This window comes from Phasianus colchicus, chromosome 16 (genome assembly GCF_987193195.1).
Source record: "Phasianus colchicus chromosome 16, bPhaCol1.hap1.1, whole genome shotgun sequence".
In the NCBI taxonomy this organism is placed as follows: domain Eukaryota; kingdom Metazoa; phylum Chordata; class Aves; order Galliformes; family Phasianidae; genus Phasianus; species Phasianus colchicus.
In genome coordinates this window covers 6,646,764-6,666,027 of record NC_143451.1, presented here as the reverse complement: position 1 = coordinate 6,666,027, position 19,264 = coordinate 6,646,764, and positions in this window count along the sequence as shown.

Here is a 19,264-nt window from a genome sequence, read left to right as displayed (position 1 = left end):
GACCTAGAAGCCGACCTGCTTTTCACACTTGAAGATTTTTAAACTTAGGTCCCAAGTGAAGCAGACAAGAGATAAATTTTGACTGATTTCAAGGCCACAGACTTAGATATATCCTAGAAGTCAGTCTCATTCTATTTCCTTGCTCAGTCACAGCCTAAATTATTAGATCTGTTTGATGTCAGAGGAAACTTGAGAAGTCATCAGCTCCTCTGGAAGAAAAAATTGCTATTTTCCCCCCAGATTCAGAGAAACCAGGCTGTGATATGAACTTTACATTCAAACCAGGACACAGGGATTAGGCAAAGGTAGCCATTATGTCTCTGTGCAAAGCGCGTTCGTAACAAAGGAGATTTAAAGAAAAAGATTTTCCAATTCAGTAGAATTTTATGAGAACATGAAAAACAGTAAAATCTCTATCTCAGGCACCTTACGCAACATCATTCTTTGCATTCAAACAATTCCTCACAACTGCATTCTTTGTTTTGATTGGTTTCACCATTTCCTTATTGAAGAAAGCATTCCTATAAGAAAGCCACATCTACAGGCTGACTTTCTTATCTCAGCAATTTTATAAAAACAGCTCTGTTTGAGAGACGTCGGAGCTTTCTGATCCTCCACATTGAGAAGATCAGGTAATATGCATTATGTTTTATTCTCTCCATTTTAGAACACTGAAAAGCAGTAATTATCACTGATGTTAACTCGGTGTGTGAAAATAATGTGTTTCTAATTTAAGCTAATAGCAAATCTCTCCGTTACTTTAAAGCATAATGTTGAGATTTGGCAGTGAGCGTTATTACTGGGAAGTCATTTGGATACTATCAGTCATTCATAAGCTTATGGTGTATAAATCCAAACAAACCCGAAGTACAACTAAAATTTATTTCTAAATTTAAATATAAACATACTGCCACAGCCAGATATAAGTTGTCAGCTCTCAGGATTGCATTACATATGGCACAATATTTCATATTTCTTCCAAGTCTCAGCACTGGGAGGTATATTCAATCAATTACAACTGTGAAGATAACCTTGAAATAGTGCCCCATATCAATACAGTAAAGAGGCTTTAAATCCAGAGAACAGCTTTTTATTTTTAAGTTTGAAATGTTAAGTCCCACAGTCCCATAATTCTGGTACCCTACATTATTTCCATGTTCCTTGGGTAAGAAAGGGACGGAGGATGTAGAGATGTTTGATTTCAGATCAAACATTTGCAATTTTCATCACCAAAATGAAAAGAGAAAAAAAAAAAAACCGCACACACACACACAAAAAAAGCAGTGGTGGTCAGGAAAATGAGAATTTTGGTCCTCAATCAGCTTGGAAGTTCCCATGCTTCCTGGAGACAGAAGGTTGGCTGCTCCCATCCCTGCTCAGAGCAGCCAAAGAGGAGATGCCACCCAGCCCATGGAGAAGGCTCTGGGGCTGTCCTGCTCCTTGCTCAGCTCAGGTTTCAATTAGTGAGGTCAATTAGCTCAGAAGTGCTGGAATCACGAGGTCACGTTTCAGGTATCTGCAGGGATGTGTACTGTGACTGCATTGGCATGAGAGAGAATAAAAAATCCTGAGCAGTGGGCAAAGCCCCATCTTTCACTCCTCTGGTGCAAACCATCTTCTGTTGCCCTTCTGTAGCTATTTGGGATGGGATGCTGACCTGGGGCGAGGCCTTACACTGTGCTGCCCTGGGACAGTCCTGAGCCACCAGGCCACCCTAATTACAGCCACAGCCAACAGCAGATCCCTCCACAGAACACGTAGGTTTCTTCACCTGCCAAAAGTTGTTTTCCCTTGCCAGCTTTCCTCTAGGTGACACAGTATTCATCTGCTGTCAGCAGAGGTTAGCATAACAAACCTCAAAGAGTACCACTGTTGGACAGGAAGAAAAATACAGAAGAAAATATATGGCATACAAACATTTGTGGAAAAATAGAGACTTGCTTTTCTGATGCATCTCTTTACCAGTCATGCTAAGCCTTCTATAATGGAGGTACAAACAGCTTAAACAAAAACACATCAGCAGCATCTTCATCTGATTTAGGAGGGACAGCAAGAGGTGACAACTCCCTCACTGACTTGGTAATCAGAACTGCTCAAAAGTTTCTTTCCAATAAACAATTCTATTAAAGTATCATCTATCAGACTGGACATTTTCAACATTACCATTTTGGAAAAAACAGCATGCCTTTTAAAAACATGTCATAACATTGGCAAAAAAACATTTCTGAAATTATAGTCAACATCTCTCTTAATTTAAAACAATATGGGAAGTTTCCAAATACTCAACTCCCAAACAGTTTCCATATGGCACAAAATCAGGGATGCCCTTCCTATCTCATCCCCCACCAATACCATTAGGCAAACACTGCTCCACTCTGAAAGCCAGAGGATCAACAGCCACTGCTGCAGCTTGGCTGCAGTTACCCAGCAGTTACTCAGCTGCTGGTAGATTCACCAAATCTACTCCTCAGATACAAAACGGATGGCCCTGCAACCCCTTCGTGAAAAAGATTATAAAACTGCGGAGAAACAAAAAGGACATTGGTTTTCTCCCTGCTGAAAATACTTCTGTTCCTTTTGTTGCATACATTTTTTCAGTTTCTCCAGGAAAATCTATTATCCTTGGCAGCCTGACATCACATGGAATAATTTCTAATTTGATCTTCCTTGCCATGATACCGAATATTAGAGTATCTTTGCTTTTTATTTCTCTGTGGAGCGTAAATACCCTTGAGAAGTTTTTCCACCAATCCTTCTGCTGGCAGGCAGGTCAGTTTGCTGACATTTCTCCATTTTCTGGATTCTCCATCACATAATTCAACAGTACTGATTAACATCAACCCACATCTGGGCTTTGGTGTTTAGAGGAGCCGTGCTGTAAGTGAATGTGACTACTCTAAAGAATTTTCCCTACCAGCTGTTGAAACCTGGAAAGGTATTTTCTTTCTTCTTTCCTGGAAACATTGCAATTTTCTTTTTCCTTTCAAAAAGCAAAGAAGAGTATTCCCAAACGGTTAATTCTATTTCAGAAACGGGTCGTTCCTCCTTTTTTTGAGGTATTTGTTTCTAAGTTCAAAGATAGATTGCTATGTAGATACTTTACTGAAGCTGGGGATTCCTACTGCCAGCCCTAGAAATGTCTGTACAGGATTTATCAAAAGATTATAAATGCTAGCTACGTCAAAACAGAGTTCAAGTTGTAGGCAGATGTCCTGCAAGAAGACTGTAGAAATTAATTTCATCTTTACAAAAAAAAAAAAGCCTCAAGAATTGTTTTTTATTTTTTAAAAACTACAAAAAGCCCACCTTGGAATCAGATATTCTAGCGGAAAGATTAAGCTTCCTACTGTCTCAATTTTGCTTTTGAATAAACTGAGGTGGAATATGGGAGCTTGCACACATGCTCTCAGCAACCAGCCGTGTTCCTCCAGTGCCAGCATCCTTCTTCCCACTGCTCCTCTAAGTGAACATTACAGGACACATCAAGGAACGGAGCCAGCTGAGGGCACAGCCCCCTGTGACCTGGAAATCACTGGAAAGGGTACATCCCATCACTGTAAAGCTCTATAGGCCCAGAGGATAACGCCAAGCACAGGCTTGGCTTTTGCTAGAGCTTACATAGGGCCACCTAGATTTCACTGCAGCATTCCTACAGGCTTGCCAGAGCTCTCTGACACTCACTTTGCAGAGATTAAACATGACAGACTTCAGAGAGCAGGGCTGAAGACAGCTGAGCAGGCTGACAAGAGGAGCTTAAATAAGAGCTGCCTTCTTCTTTCTCCCCATTTTCTGCTTACAGAATGACTGAGTTTTATGGGGAGGTGATGTGTTTGTTTTGCTTTTTGTCAGAATTATCTTTAAGAGCAATTTAATTTGCTCCTTGGCTTTGCTGCAGCACTGTTTCCTCTGGACAAGAACAGCTACAGCAGGTTGGCAGTAGGATGCTCAGCCAACACGAACATGAGATGCCTGTGCTCTATAAAGGGAAGGGTGGAAAGTCGTGAGCCCTGCATCCACTCCTGCAGCACTGTGGGCAGTTGATGCTCCTATCCTTAGAAAGGTCAAATGCTTTGTAATAAGAGCATTACAGGCTCACAACCACACTCTGCAGAGCTCAGCCTCAGCCCCATAATTCACACTGCAAATGTCACGGTACGAATGCAGATCTGCTGTCCTAAGGGAGACACAGGCACCATGAAAAACTCAGGTGGTTTCATTCCTCCTTTCCTCCTTTTTCTGTCATTGCAAGGACAAAAACCCACACCAGCAAAATTAATTCATTCCTATGATGAAGGCAACAAGCAGAAGAGGAAAGTAGTAGGAAAAATAAATCTGGCCTTTTGACATTTGTAACATGCTGACAAGAATACATGATGGCAAGAAGTCCTATTTTTCATAGCCATCATCCAATTGGACTAGACTTTTTTTTATTATTATTATTCTACAGCATTACAGTCACTGCTCTGAGTTAGACACCATGGGATGGTGAGCCCAGAAACTAACCATGATATTTTGTGCCAGCCTATCTGAAAGGTCAGTATTCTGCATCAATGAGCACTAAAATAAAATCAGAACCAGAGACAGAATCTGACCTAAGGCACAAAGTTAATTTCAGGAACTGGAATATTTTACTAAGAGGTTCTGTAAGAAAGATCTCTCAGGAATCCTTTGATTACACGACTCCACACTTGCCAATAAATTTATCCCAGATGTTAGCGAGGAGTACAACTCTACAGAGAGCTCTGCAAATGGGCCGTAAGCTCAGTTGTGCTGTAACTCGCAGCAGTTTTCTGGTCCAGAAAACTCATCTCCACCATAATGGAAAAATCAGAAAACTGCCCAAACCCACCTGGTTGATGATATTCAGTTGGAGCAAGAAATGGGCGACCTAACATCCACAACTACTTGTACCTCCCTTTTCAGAGAGCACCATTCCAGGGTGCTGCACGCTTCTACCTCCTAGGGAGGCTGAGGTTTGCATCTTTAAAATCTGGTTTTCATTTTACATCTGTGTGACACTTAAAGCCAACCATAACCTATTTTCCTGAGGGCTCCACATCTATAAAGGAAAGAAACAGAACAAGGCAGAACCACTAAGCAGATAAACAAGGTGCAAACAGTACTTAAACACTCACAGAAACATGGAAAGATTCAAAGAACTCCTTGCAAGATGAGCTTCATGGTCCTACGTAGCAAATGAGTATCACAAAGAAAATAACATTTTCCTGAGGTCTGCAGGTTAAAAGTATACCAAAAAAATCTTCAGATTAGTAAGATTTTGTATAGTCATTTAGAAGAGGAAAAATTCCTTTTTAATCAACCATAGAAAAACTCCAAAATTAATAACTACCAGGATAATAAATCTGTGTAATCTCGTTTCCATTAGCTTTATTAGCTGAAGAAATTGCTAGATCAAACCAAATTTCAATCTTCCAGAAATAAATATACTATTATTTTTAACCTCATTTCCCAAGACTGCGAAGTCAGTGTTCTCAGACTGCTTGCTGCCTGTCCACTCTGATAGGTTTTGAGCTTGCTGTCCAATTTCAACTTAATTTAATGAAGAAAGAAACACATTTGGAGATGCTAAAGTCAGAGTCAGTTGGTGAACAAGCCCTGAGCAGGTAACACCCAAATGCCCCACTTGGAAAGACAGTAGCACTGCAGTGCAGTGTCTGTTCACCTGTCCTCAAGGGAATGGACAGCATGAACCTGTGGGACTGGCCATCTGCACTCACATATCCAGACGTTTTTCACTAGTACAATCTTATGCTTCCTTTACCCAGTCACAACTAAGCAGATCAATCACTGAAACGGTGCCTCCTTCTACAATTGCTCTGCTTGTTATTCCAAACTGGCAAACAATGACTTTGTAAGCTGATTTCAAGTAAGATCTTGTTCAAATGGCAAGGAGGATAGGTAAACATCTGCCAGAAAAATTGCTGTGCAGTTTCCCATAAAACTCATTTGTTAATACTTTAATTCATGTTTAGCCTGCAGCCCTTTACTCCACACGATCTTCATTAACTTTTACTGCTAACATTAGTGTTCTCCAAAATCTAAAGCAAAAGATGAACCTGTGCATGTAAAACACTTGTACATTTTTATATGTTCTGCAGTGCAGTACACATAATAAAAGGTGTTTTCTGCTTCCCCTCCTCCCTAGAGGACTTACTGCTCTAAAGAACCCCACCATCTGTAGAAAATACCTTATTTCTTACCTTTTTTTTTTTTTTTTAATCTGTCAGTACATAATAATGAAAAGATCAGTGCCTCTTTGTAACACAGGCAAATTGCAACCAACCTCAGTGCAGGAGGCATACTCCTATGCAGTGCTTCTGCTCCCAGTGGGGAAGATTTCTATTGCACTCTTGCTAACAAGAATCCTGCCCTGCTCTGCCTGTTGTGTTCACTAATGCAGAAGTACTGTGCATCAGAGAGAACAGCTGCACAATGCAGAGAAAGTCTGTGATGGGGAAGATGCAAATTCAGACCAACAGCACTGAAAGTTACACAGCACTCCAGCATCTACTTACAGCAAATCCTGCAAGGATACATAAATGCTGCTCATTAATTTTAGTAGGAATAACTTAATAGTTAAACTAGTTTTGCACAGATCACTGTTATAATGAGGTAGTGAGAAAGGGAGGAGGGACAGTGCTCCCTCATGTACCTTCTGAAATTAACTTATCAGAATAACCATTACCTGACCATACGTAGCCCTGAGAAAAACTTGCTTTTCAAGCATTAGTGAATTATGTTTTAATTCCTCATTATCACTGATGGAAATAATACGTGTGAACCGGTGCACACACAGATAATAAGGAACTTTGCACGTATCTCTGCCAGCTCCTTCCTCTGTGGAATTGTTTTGCTCCGTGCTGCATTAGCACCTGAGCAGCCTGCTGCTGAGCTGAGCTCTCTCTCCTCCTTTAAATTAACAATTTCATGTATCATTACCTAGACTTAATTTATTCTTGATCTTTGGCTTCTTAACAGAGAAAAAAAGTACAGCAACACAGAGGGCTGTTGTTGTCAAGGGATTATTCAATATATTTTTCTATTTCTATTTTGAAGCTTTTAAAAGCACTCCTATTCCACTGCGTATTCAATCTGTGGACGTTTCTTATCTCATCTACTTCTCATCTCATTCCATTTGAGACCCTCGCAGTCAGATAAAGTCATCAGGTCTCCAGGTAAAGAGAAGCAATTCCTTTTGCTTGATTAAGCACATGACTTAATGCTTCCAGCTGCATTAGGGGACAGTAGTGTGAGACAGGCTATCTCAGAGCTACACAAATCCCTGCAGCAGCACCATGAGGTTTGAATAATCAATTGCACATTCCAAGAGAGCTTGCCTGCAATAATAAAAATGTTTCTTGTACCTTGTGAAGTAATAGATAGGCTGGCAGTAAAGATTTTAAAGAATCCTACAGCATCACTTTATTATTATTATTTTTGTCAGGGGTTGAGATGAGAAAGCTGCAAATTTTTTGCAATGTGGATGTGAGACTGTTACTAAGATGTAGATGTGCTTAAGTTATTACAAATATTAAGATGAGATAAATTACCATTGGCTCTATCAAGGTGTGACTGAACAGAAAAGCATTCATTGCAAGCAAACTCCCAGCTCTCTGAGACCTGAGATTATTCTGCTGAGGATGGTCTCTTTTTACTAACTCAGTAAGGGCATCTTAAGCAAGCATGAGGTCTAAAGCAATGCTAATCTGCTAAGTGGTTGTTGTGTATTTACAAGGGAGCTGCTCACCACACCAGGGAAGTGTTTTGAAGTCCCAGACAGCAGCCAGTTACACCAAGGGAGGTACTTCAGCATGTGCTCCATGCTTTCCCAGAGCTTGAATGGGAGTTATAGCAATAATGCATACAGGCTACTGGCCCTTCTTCACAAGCCATCTACCTTAATAGCACATCAGTACAACTTCAGCTCATGAGCTGCTCAGCTGAAGTGAGGTTTAGAAATTTTGCAGGGGAGGAGATAGAGCAGTACATTCTGGTCAAGTCTCGTATGGCCTTTGCTTTTAAATCAATCAGCTTTGTTCAAATCACAAATAAATGCAAGCTATTTTTGTCTAATGGCATTGATACGTATCTACATCCAAACTGCTGCATGGGGTAGATGTCTCAGAAGAAGAACCAAGGATGGCTGAGTGAGAAACTGAACCATCCTCATTTTCAATGAGCCAGTTACATGTCCCCATTAGATGGAGCATCCCCCAGTGCCCTCAGTATAGATGACTTCCAGCTCAGAAGCCATCCATGCCACAGGTAGTCACAAACTTCAGTGTGACATAGCCGAGCAGTACTGCTGGCTATCCTGCCCTGACATACAGGTGAATAAAATGTTAAAATCTAGAGCAGTGTTGATTTTATTTTTCTCCATTAAGTTTTCTGGAAAATTTTGAGCCATTTGTCCCAACAGCCAGCATGCTGATACAGCTGAAGAGCACTTCACAGAAGCTCTCCAAATTTGGAGCCACTCTCACACCAGACTTGGTAAGCTATCATCTGAAATTAAAACCCTTGTACCAACTTAGGCAGAAAAGCCTCCAAGAATAAACATCACAGTGGCTAATAGGAATGCAGAATGAACTGCAAAATAATTAAACTCAATGTGTCAATGTAAACCTGACTGATTGCTGTAATCCTCTGATTAGTCACTCCCCCTGCTCTGAAGAGCATTAGCATGAGAGAGGAAGATAACCTTGATATTTCAGGATATCCTGAAGCTCTCTTTAGCAGTGTGGGTGAGGTGATCAGACCAAAAGTGACTTGCTCCAGCTAGTTATCACAACCTGTTCTCCTCCTTCTGCTGATCAATCTGTAACAGTGGAGGTATGGTTTCCCAAAACAAGCAGCCAGCCTCCTCTTGAGTACCCAACTCTTCTTTTCTTCCTGTCTGTTGCGGACACATCTTTCACTCAGCTGGATGCTACAGTAACTGCCTCCACTTCTCCACTCTGCAGTTACTGTTTTCAAGGTGCTAGAACTTTCAGCCTTTTCTTACTGCAGTTCAGCCACTTGACATGAGCACACCAATCTTACCGTTTGGGAAACCCCTACATATAAAGTTCTCAAATAAGAGGCACCCATAATCTGCAGCCCAGCCTCCAAGCCCCTTTCTGAGATACAAGGCTCCAGTCACCACAACCAGGTCTCACTACCCAAGTAGATTAACTCTCCAGAATGTCCCTAATTACAGACACCAGCTCCACACCAAGGAAACCTGCTTCTTATAGCTTATTTTAGCTCTGCAGTTCTGACAAACCAGTCACATTTCTTCTTATGATCATTTGTAATTGGAATACAAACTTTTTCTGAATAACGAACGCTCAGAGAAATTACTGCTCATGAAGCAGTTTATTTTCACGATAAAAATAAATCAGTGAAGTGATACCTTAACAATAACAGAGAATTGACTTCTGCAGATCATAGAGGCAGAGAATGATGGAGGCTGGCAGAGGCCACAGGAAATCTCCACCCAGCCCTGCTCAGTGCAGGGCCAGCATCAGCGCAGGGTGTTCAGGGCCACGGCCATTTAAGTTCTAAGTGTCTTCATTGACAGAGGTTGCAGGGCCTCTCTGGGTCCCTGCTGCAGTGTCTGGCCACCCTCACACTGCACAGGTTTTTCCTACCTAACCCAAACGTCACTCAGTTCAAGGCTCCCTGCCCTCTGCTGTGCAGCTCTGAAGAGAGTCCAGCTCTTTTGTCTGCACTTTCCCTTTAGCTGACACAACATTTATTATTTGAATTATTTGCTGCTGCCCACGTTATGTTCTATGCTTTTTAAAACCAGTCCTTATTTCCTCGTGTAGTTACTGGGCAGAATCAGTAAGAGCTGCTTCAACTACACAAATGACCTCTGTGCATGAAGATCCCTCCTGCATACCAGGCTGGGGAATTGAGACCCTGAGCCACAAATAGCCTTAACATGAAATCATATGTTAGCCAAAGGAATGAATATTTTATTAGCTTACCTTTCCTTTTCATTTTGTTTTGAGGTTGAAAAATGAACAGAAGAAAAAAAAAAAAAAAAAAAATCCTTCCTCTTAGGAAAAAGAATTGATTGCTGTTAGCATGGATAAAGTACCCCTTGTTGTGTTACAAACCCGCGGTCTGCTGAATTTGCAAAACCCTCCTCACAGAGAATATTTCACTGCTGGGACTATACTGGAGAACACTGTTTTTGGAAGGCTCTAGGGAGGTTTATCTACAGGCAAATAATCCCAAAGCAAGAACGTAAAGGGTGATTTCTTCCATGCTACTGATGAATTATGAATTTGCAGATTGCAGTGACATCAGCTGAAGCCATATTTATACCTTTAAAAACTTGCAGTGACAAGACCAATATCAGGGTACAGACTGTGGCCAACCCAAAGACTTGACAGAGGTAATTTACCAAGTCCCATATCTGCAACTTACCATTATCCTAGACTGTAAGTGAATGCAAACATAGAAACAAGTTGCAATCAAGCTGATAGATTTTATTTACTTCTAAGGAATAAGAGTTCCCCATTCACAGTTCAGGAGTTCCTGCTTCAAGCAAGTGATGCAGTTATTGGGAAGAAGTTAATCACATATATCACTCCACATCAAAGAAAAAAAAAAATCTCTGCTGTTGTCTTGCAACTTCATCCTGATCTCAACCATCAGCTTTCTGCTCAGTTGTTTATAACCTGTCTAACTGTAAAATAGCCAATATAGGATCTGACTAAGGAAAAAACATTCTTTTACAGGATTATGGAGTTCCAAGACTGGAACTGCAATTCTAGAGATGCTACACAGACATCAAGTGACAGCTAATTCCTGTTCCCACAACCTACAGGCCAGATAGCCTTCCTTATCTAATGACGTGAAGAATGAAATATCACCATCACCTCTTTACCAGCAGAAAACACACACACACAAAGATTAAATGATTCAGCCAAGCACTTAAGATTGTGCTTTTACTTTTTGGAAGATTAAAAATTAAAAATGTGAATAAGGTCACAGAGAAAATCAGACTGACTCATGAACTGAGCTGAACTCCAGAGTTTCCTGAGTATTCAGCCCATGCTGTAACCACAGCCCTTGCTCTAATTTATCTTCCCAGACTTTTCCCTATTGTGCCCTAAAGTTCCCACTGGACAATAGTATCAGTTTGCTAGAAGACCCAGTCAAGGTTTCTTTTTGTTGTAAGAAATAGATCAGGTGAACACTTTCCTCAAAAAGCACACTGTTACAACTTCACATCCCACTGGCACCAGTCTGCAGCCCTGTGCACAGACCCAGCAGGATCTATTTGTGTGTGAACATGAGGGGAACTGCTCAGATGAAGGGACCTGCTGGCATCCCACAGGGCTCCCAGGAAGCTCAGCTCACCTCAGAACAAAGTGAAAACTAAGTAAAGCTCACCACTTCTTCAATTCCCTGAAAAGTACTGCAAAACCCTGGGCAGAAAGAGTGGAGCAGGAGGCGAAGAAGCATCTACCTTCCTAAATGACCAAAATGTACAGTTTTCCCAATTGAAGTTCAGGTAATCCTTCCCAGGCACTATTTCTAGCTGAGGAACTGAAGCTCAGCTGCAGCACAGCAGGGTTTGTCAGTCTCAGTCCTCCTGTGGGAGGGGAGATGTGTAATGGCTCAGTGTGGGGGAAAAGGAGAATTGGGGGTGGGGTTCTTTCTCCACCACCCTGATGGGCAGCACTGAGCTTGCAGTAAGCAAGTCTTGAGCAAAGAGCTTCTTGCAACAGCAGATGGCCCAAAAAGCAAACCAACAGTGGGACAAAACCAACACTTCAGTGTTGCAGAGGAGCCCTGCACAGAGACAAGACTTTCCATTTGTCTTGATGATTTCCATCCATGTATTTCTTGTGTACCTCCACTATCTGAAATTGGGCTGGGACTTGCACTCATCACCCTTCCCCACAGCCTCGTGGGCTGAAGTGACACTGTGCAGCACACAGAACCTCACACAAATGAGAAAAAAGATGGGAGTGAATAAAAGGTCGATGCAATACAGAAGGATTAATAGAATTTCCTGTGCTATTTCCCTTGGACAGCTCTGAGGGCTCAGCCCTTCATCTCAACATATCACCACGACTTTCAGTAAGTTTTTAAAAGAATAAAATACTCCTTTTCTGGTTTTTGGTTTCTTTTTTTCACCTTCCCCACACTGCTGGGATAAGATTATCTTATTCCAGTTGATTATGCTCCTAATTGATTCAATAGTAAGAAAAGAGAAAACCTGCTGAAGTTTGCCATGTAAAACCAAAGGCTGCTTTAGCTCCATTACTGTCACCAACAGCTTGGCAGGGGTTAAGGATGAAGCCTCTTCACCACGTCTGTACTATTTAAAAGTTCAGCTGTTGATTCTAACAGTCTGTCAGATCTCAGCACAGTGCTCTTATCTAGCCATCTAAAATGGATAATGTGGGCTGAGGAAAACAGTAGACAATTTTTTCTTTTCTATTTGAGGTTTAGCTCCATGAAAAAAGTCCTTCTCCCCATGACTTTCACATACTCCTTTTATATGAGCTATGCAGTCTGAGATGCTGACCCTGGACCAGCTCTCTGTAGCACAAATTCTGCAGCAGTGCCTGACAAATTCTCACAGCAGCTTTCATAATTCACTATCAGCTAATACAACTTTATAAATCAATCCATAGGTCAACAGATTTCACTGCTCGCTGGTTTTGCAGACCTGATTAATTGAAAGATAAGGATGAATTTATTACAGGATCTGCTAGAACACCGTTTGCAGGAGGAAATAAATTGTTTAAATTTAAAGAGGAATAATTCTCAAGTACTTTTATACGTATACATGAATATAAATGATGTGTATATAGAGATGTAGGAACACACAGGCCCCCGTCCCTTAGAGCTGCAGCGTGGGGCAGCAGTTGCTGGTGCTGCTCAGCGAGCTGCTGCCATCAGATCTGCAGCTGAGCCCTGTGTTCTGCAGCACAGCACAAAGCCTGCCGCAGTGCCAATTCCCTGCACCGTGCAGGAGCAGATGGAAAGGTGTTTTCCTGTTAATTCACCTTTGAGAACAGCAGAGCTCTCCCTTGCGATCCAGCCGCAACCTCACACCAGCCCTGAGGAGCAGGTGGCAGCCAGCAGCAGTGCCACACAAGGTCACTGCGACTTTGAAGCTCTCAGGAGCCCCCAGAGCCAGGAGGGAGATGAGTGGCAGAGCAGACAGCTTGCCCATGGAGACACCAGCAGGCCCCGTGTAGGGCTCACAGCACTGCAGGAACAAAGTGAGAGCAGGTTGGCACCTGCTCAGCGAGGCTGGCACAATGCAGACAGAGTTTAGATACACACAGTTGCACTAGGAACAATCTACATTGTACAAAAAAACACAACAATCTCCAGTCAATTATGCCGCATTCTCTGCTACACCATCTCCATTACAACTACCCATGCCTCATGCAATTCAGGCTCTGCTGATGCTGAGCAGAGCATCTCCCCATCCCCCTGCTTGCCCCAGCACCACTCATAACCCTCAGCTTGCCACCCTCTTCCTAATCATAGCTCAGGGAGCTTAAGGCACTATCAGTGCCAGGTTATTCTGGCTTTACCCGCGGCCAGGTGTGACAGTACCAGCACCCAGCACAGAACAGCAGCGTATGAAAGCTGTGCTGTAGCACCAAGGACGCTGCTCTGAGTCACAGTGCACTTGACACCACGATGCAGGCTGTCGCGTCACAGAATCCTCCACCTCTTTGCACATCAGGTTACTACCTGTGAAATACCACGATCATCCCTCGCTCCCAACATTCATCCTTCTCTGAGGCTGAAGCTCCTCTCACAGCATCTTCAGCTCTGGTGAATTTATGTTTAGTCTCGTATTATTTCATACTCGGAATGTCAGGAAAAAATGGCTAAAAAAGCAATGATTGTAATGACTTCCTGTGGGTGCAAGCAGACCCTCTGTTATCTGAAGCCTGTGATTTCTGGCCTTTGCAGGCAGCTGGCCAGCACAGCACACCATGCAAAGCCTCCAGATGCTTCTCTATCCCAAATAACAGGAAATTAATGTTTGCTTTCGAGTGTTCTCAGGCAGCAGCTTTTCAGGAAGCAGCAGAACCCCTATTATTTATATAGATCTCATTATTACAAACGAGAACTCCACGCCGTCGCTGTGATAAAGCGTTACCCAGGAGACCACTGAAAAACCTGAACAAAATCCTGTAATACACTGGGATGAAATACAAACACAAAAGGAAACAGACATTCAGATCACTGCAGTTATCCCTCAAAACTGAAGCACCTGATGTGCCCTGTGCACTGCAAGCAGAGCACTCTGCAGCAGGGCCAGGGCTCTATAGAAACAGCTTTTCACTTGTCATTCTTGGTTTCATTCTTTCTATTTTGTTTTCCTGTAGATCTGATAAGCAGAATGGTAAATATGCCCTGGCAAATTTGGCAATAGGAAACACAAGGGAATGAAGGAAATACTGAGTAATCTTCATGCAGAATACCCTTAGAAACTTGCATGGCTGCAGAACAGCTGACTGTGCAAAGGGAAAACTGAGCAATCAAGCAGTCATCACCACCAACACACACAACCCTAACAGGAGCTTTATGGAACCAAACCCCTCCTGAAATACCAGCATTCTGCTTTGCAAAACTCAAAAGGCTACAGTGAGTCAGTGCTGCAACCTGGCCGTCCACCGTGCCTCCTGGGGCTGGATTTTGGTCTCAGTGAGAGGGCAACAGCTACGAGCTGTGTTCGTGCACATCCTGACAAGGCAGCTTCTTTATTTTTAGACAGGCTGCTGGAATGCAGCTCTCAGGAGCTGCCAAAGGCTTGCCCTGCTCCTGCTGAGGCTCATTCCCCCACTGCAACCCTATGTGCTCCCTGGAGGAGAATAAAAGCCCATGTTATTTGTGCTCTGAGTGAGCTGCAGGATGAAGCTCGTTAGCATTGAAACAGCAACCAGAATCAGGCTGCTCCAGTCCTTCCTATTGTTGCAATAATTCTCCATAGATGCTCAAACACATACAGAACAGCCCATTCTTGAGATCACTTTGGTTAAGACTTGGAGCTGCTACAGAAAGAAGGGAGCAATTTGCTGCAGCATCAAACCTGGACATGTTGTCCTGCTGTGCAAGTGGCAGCTGGGATGCCCAGAGCTCAGCACTGGGAGCAGTGCTGCCAGTTCAGGTACGGGGACATCATCCAAGTTTGGTGATTTATAGCAGAATTTCCTGTATTAAACCAAGCTGGGAAAGCAGCTGCACCAGGAGCCCAAAGGCAGGGCCACCCACCCTTCCCAGGTGGGCCTCACACTGCCCACGAGCCAGGAGCTCTGCTCACCAGCCAGGCCAAACCCATCCAGGAGCTCTCCCCAACTGGCCAGTTAAAGCTGCTGCCAGCTACCAATGGGATTGCTATAATTTGAATTACAGTCTATTTTACAGTACTGCTGGGACTCAGACCTCTGGCTAGAATCCCTTCTGCAAGGAAAAACTCCCTAATAAGCCTTTCTAACAAGTAGGTTTGTATGACTTCTTAGCAAACACGTGGAGAAAAGTTGCACAGGGAGGTGCCTGAATCACTGATACCAATCCATTAAGATAAGCTGGCAAACGTAACAAAATACAGACGAAACTCAGCATAAGCCAATACTTCTAAAAAAAAATTTTTTTTTTAAATCAATAAGTAGGGTATGTGGGACCTAAAGATCAGTTCATGTGAGTGGATGCTGGGCACAAATCTAGATGGGAGTGATATGGCATATAAATTACTGTGTAAGAGAAGCTGGTGGCACTACTAGTGCATATCACTCTCCTTGCCAGCCATCGAAAACTAAATGTCACTAGATTTTTCAATAAACATTTTATAGAAAAACAGGTACCCAAATTATTTTAAAGCAAGTTTACCAACTGGCACAACACGATAAATGCAGAATTAGCCAGATAGCCTCTGTCCTTGATCCAAACTCTATTCAGCACATCATTGCATTATCTGGAAAATACACAAAACCATTACTGATGCAATTTGTGCATGGCAGTGTTCCATGCCAGGAACAGCATTAATGACAGAAACAGATCTGGAAAGTTCAGTAAAAAGTTCAATTTATTTGAACAAAGCACTCTCAATAGCTGTAAGAGGCACATCATCTATGTAAGAACCAAAGTCCACAGGTCTCTCCAATAACATGGAAGACAGTATTTTGTCACCAGCAATTAAGAAAAGGAAATGAGAAAGTTTGCACAGAACCAGTCACACATACTCCTAATGCAATGCTGATACTAAGAGGGTAGAAGCAATTCGGGGATATAAATAGGAGATTAAGCAGTAAATGCATGGATGTGGTGTTATTTCAGTATCCAAGATACCATAACCAAATGCTGTGAGCAGTCTGGTGACCATATTTCAAGGACAGTCTTGAAAATATATCAAGGATTCAGGCTAGATTCTGAAGTTATATGGGCTCTGAAAAACTTGCTATACTAAGAGGCTTCCAAAGCTCAGTCTATGCAGCTCTCCCCAGTGGTGGTAGGGATAATTCAGTCATAGTCTGCAATTACTTCCAAGAGGAGGAAACTCTGATATCACGCAGCTCTTAGTTTGGTCAGAATGGATACATCCCTGAAGTGGTAAGTGAAATAAATATTTAAAAGCAGAGGGCAAGTAGTCATTGGGAGCACCATGCTGGACTATGATCAACTCTAAGAAGCTTAGGGAAAAGCAGGATGATGTGCAGAGAAAATGCCATGCTCAGGCAGAAGTTCTGAGCCCTCCTTCTAGCTGGACAGCCACATGAAGGAGGTGATGGTATTGAACAATAAAATTCTTGGCTTTTTATAGAGAGAGAGAGATAAAGAAAAATATATGTAAAAGGCAGTTTTTTCTGTGCCTATATGCATAACATCACTGCTGATTAACGTACATCAGTGCTTACAGAGCATTGTTTTAAGATGAGCAAAACACAGCAGGGTTTTCCTCTAATAAACGCAACAGGAACAACGCCTGCAAGTGCTGTGCTCATCACAGGAAAGTACCAGCACTGCTGGCTGCTTACATCAAAGCATCGCCACCCCACTAACCTCAGCCCATCCACCATTAGTCAAACAGCCACCCAAGCCCCAACCTGTGACTCAGAAGTACTTGTGGAGGCAGCTGCTTTGCCTTCCTGAGCCACCTGCATAGAGGATGCTGGGGTCACTGCAGATTGCTTTAGAGAAACCCACAGTCAAAGGCAACCTAACAAAGATCCAGTCCGCAAGCAGAAATATTCCCTCCTGCTTATTGGCAAGTCCAGTGCAATCAGGTCACTGTGCACAAGTGGAACACACAAGGACCCATCAAGCCTTTATGCTTAATTATACAGAAATGAACTGCCACCTCCAGTCATGTCTGTTGTGCTTCTAAACTATCACGAGTCCTTTAAACCTATGCATTCATTAGCTGTGGTGGGGCACGGCACTTGGTCTGATTATGAGGAAGAAAAAAACAGTGTGACAAAGCTGCAGAGCGATGAGGTAAGGTTACAAAGGGGGAGATGTCAGAACAGCAGTTTTAATTCGAGTTTGGAATTCAACAGAAAACTTTAAATTAAAAAAAAAAAAAAAAGACACGTTCACACTGCAAAGGAATACACTGTTAGCACTAATGGATGTTTGCAGCATGAGATACTTCCTTTTCCAGGCAGATAAGATTTATTACAATAAAAAAATCAGTGTTCATATAAGAATCCGTGTGTGTCAATAAAATAAGAGAGAAGTGAGAACAGATTAGGTTTAAAACAATCTCAGGGAAAAGAGAACTCATTTTCACTGAAGTTCCTCTATATCTTGCCCTCTTAAATCACACAAAGAGCATCCATACAATCTCAGAAATCCTATTATCTCCCTGTTCTTGTCATAAATTCAGCAGTCTTTTTTGATAAATTACATTCTTCCCTATCACATTATTTCTTTACTAAAAATTACAAGTCCTAGTTCTTAATTGAAACCCACACTAGAAATTGGAAATTTGTTATATATATTTAAATTGGAATATATGTGTATGAAGTATAAATACATGACATGCATGTATAGATGGGATCATGCTGTGCCATTACTAAAACAGCACTATCATTTCTACAGCTCTTAAAGAGCCTATTGTAGTCTGTGATTCATATGCTTTCAGGAGCTTGACTCCCAAAGCTCTATACCTCCTTCGTTTTTCTGGTTAAAATAGATCATCTATGTGATAAATTATTCTGAAAGTTATTCTTGTGCGGATGCTCTCAGTCTGGAATTAAATACTTCATCATTTTGATTTAGCTTTATCCATATGCTCAAAACTTTAAACATTCCTTTCATTCCAGGTAAAGAAATTGAGAAATAACTGAATCTGTAAACCTAACTCCAGTCTGCACAATGGATTAGAATCCAAACATTGCTGCTTTATTTTGGCCTCTGCAAGTCACTCCTGTGGCTCAGAGATGTCTTCAGTTGATGCCAAACTTCAGCCTGTCACAGATGTCCCCTGGTGCTATATTTAGGACCAGGGACCCATTCAAGTTCCCTCACCCCAGCACTTCCCAGCTACAGCCCCACACCTCTGACTGCTGCTCCAGCCCCATGGATACTCTCAGCCACCAGTGAGATCAGCCATGAGGGCTGTAGCATCTGCTTTAGTCCTATAACCAAAACACAGATTCATCATTTCTTTATTAACAGTGATTTCGGCAAGATTCAATCACATCCAGTTTTGGGCATCAGCAGTTCAGAAAACAAAAGGAACCCAAACAGTCCAGGAAACACTGGCATGGAACCCACACAAAACAAGCGTTTGCACGCTGTGTTACGTGCTATAGACACAACTCACAAGGCTATAAAAGTGCACTTTGCATCCTCACCTGCCCCAAAGAGGCAGCAGAAGAGTCGTGGTTGTAGGTAGGTCAGACAGTGCTGGCAGAAACAGGCTGAGCAATGCCAACAGCATTCCCGCAGGAGATAAGCAGCCAACTCACCTCTCTTCCTCAGCCAGCAAAAATGAAAAGCCAGCCAGGAGCTTTAGAGCCTCTTTATTTAAAAAATAAATAAAATGGAAATAAACTTTACGGTGACGTTAACTAAAACTTTCTAAAATAGAACTTCCATTAAAAAGGGAAGCTAAAAGCTGATATTTCTGCAGCTGCTGCATCCTCCACCATCCATGCACTTATCGCATCCTAAAAAAACACTCAGGAGGATCCACTGCCTCCCCCTGCTATAGCCCTGTGCCATTTGCTCCATTTAAAAGAAAATGTAAGGATCATTTTTG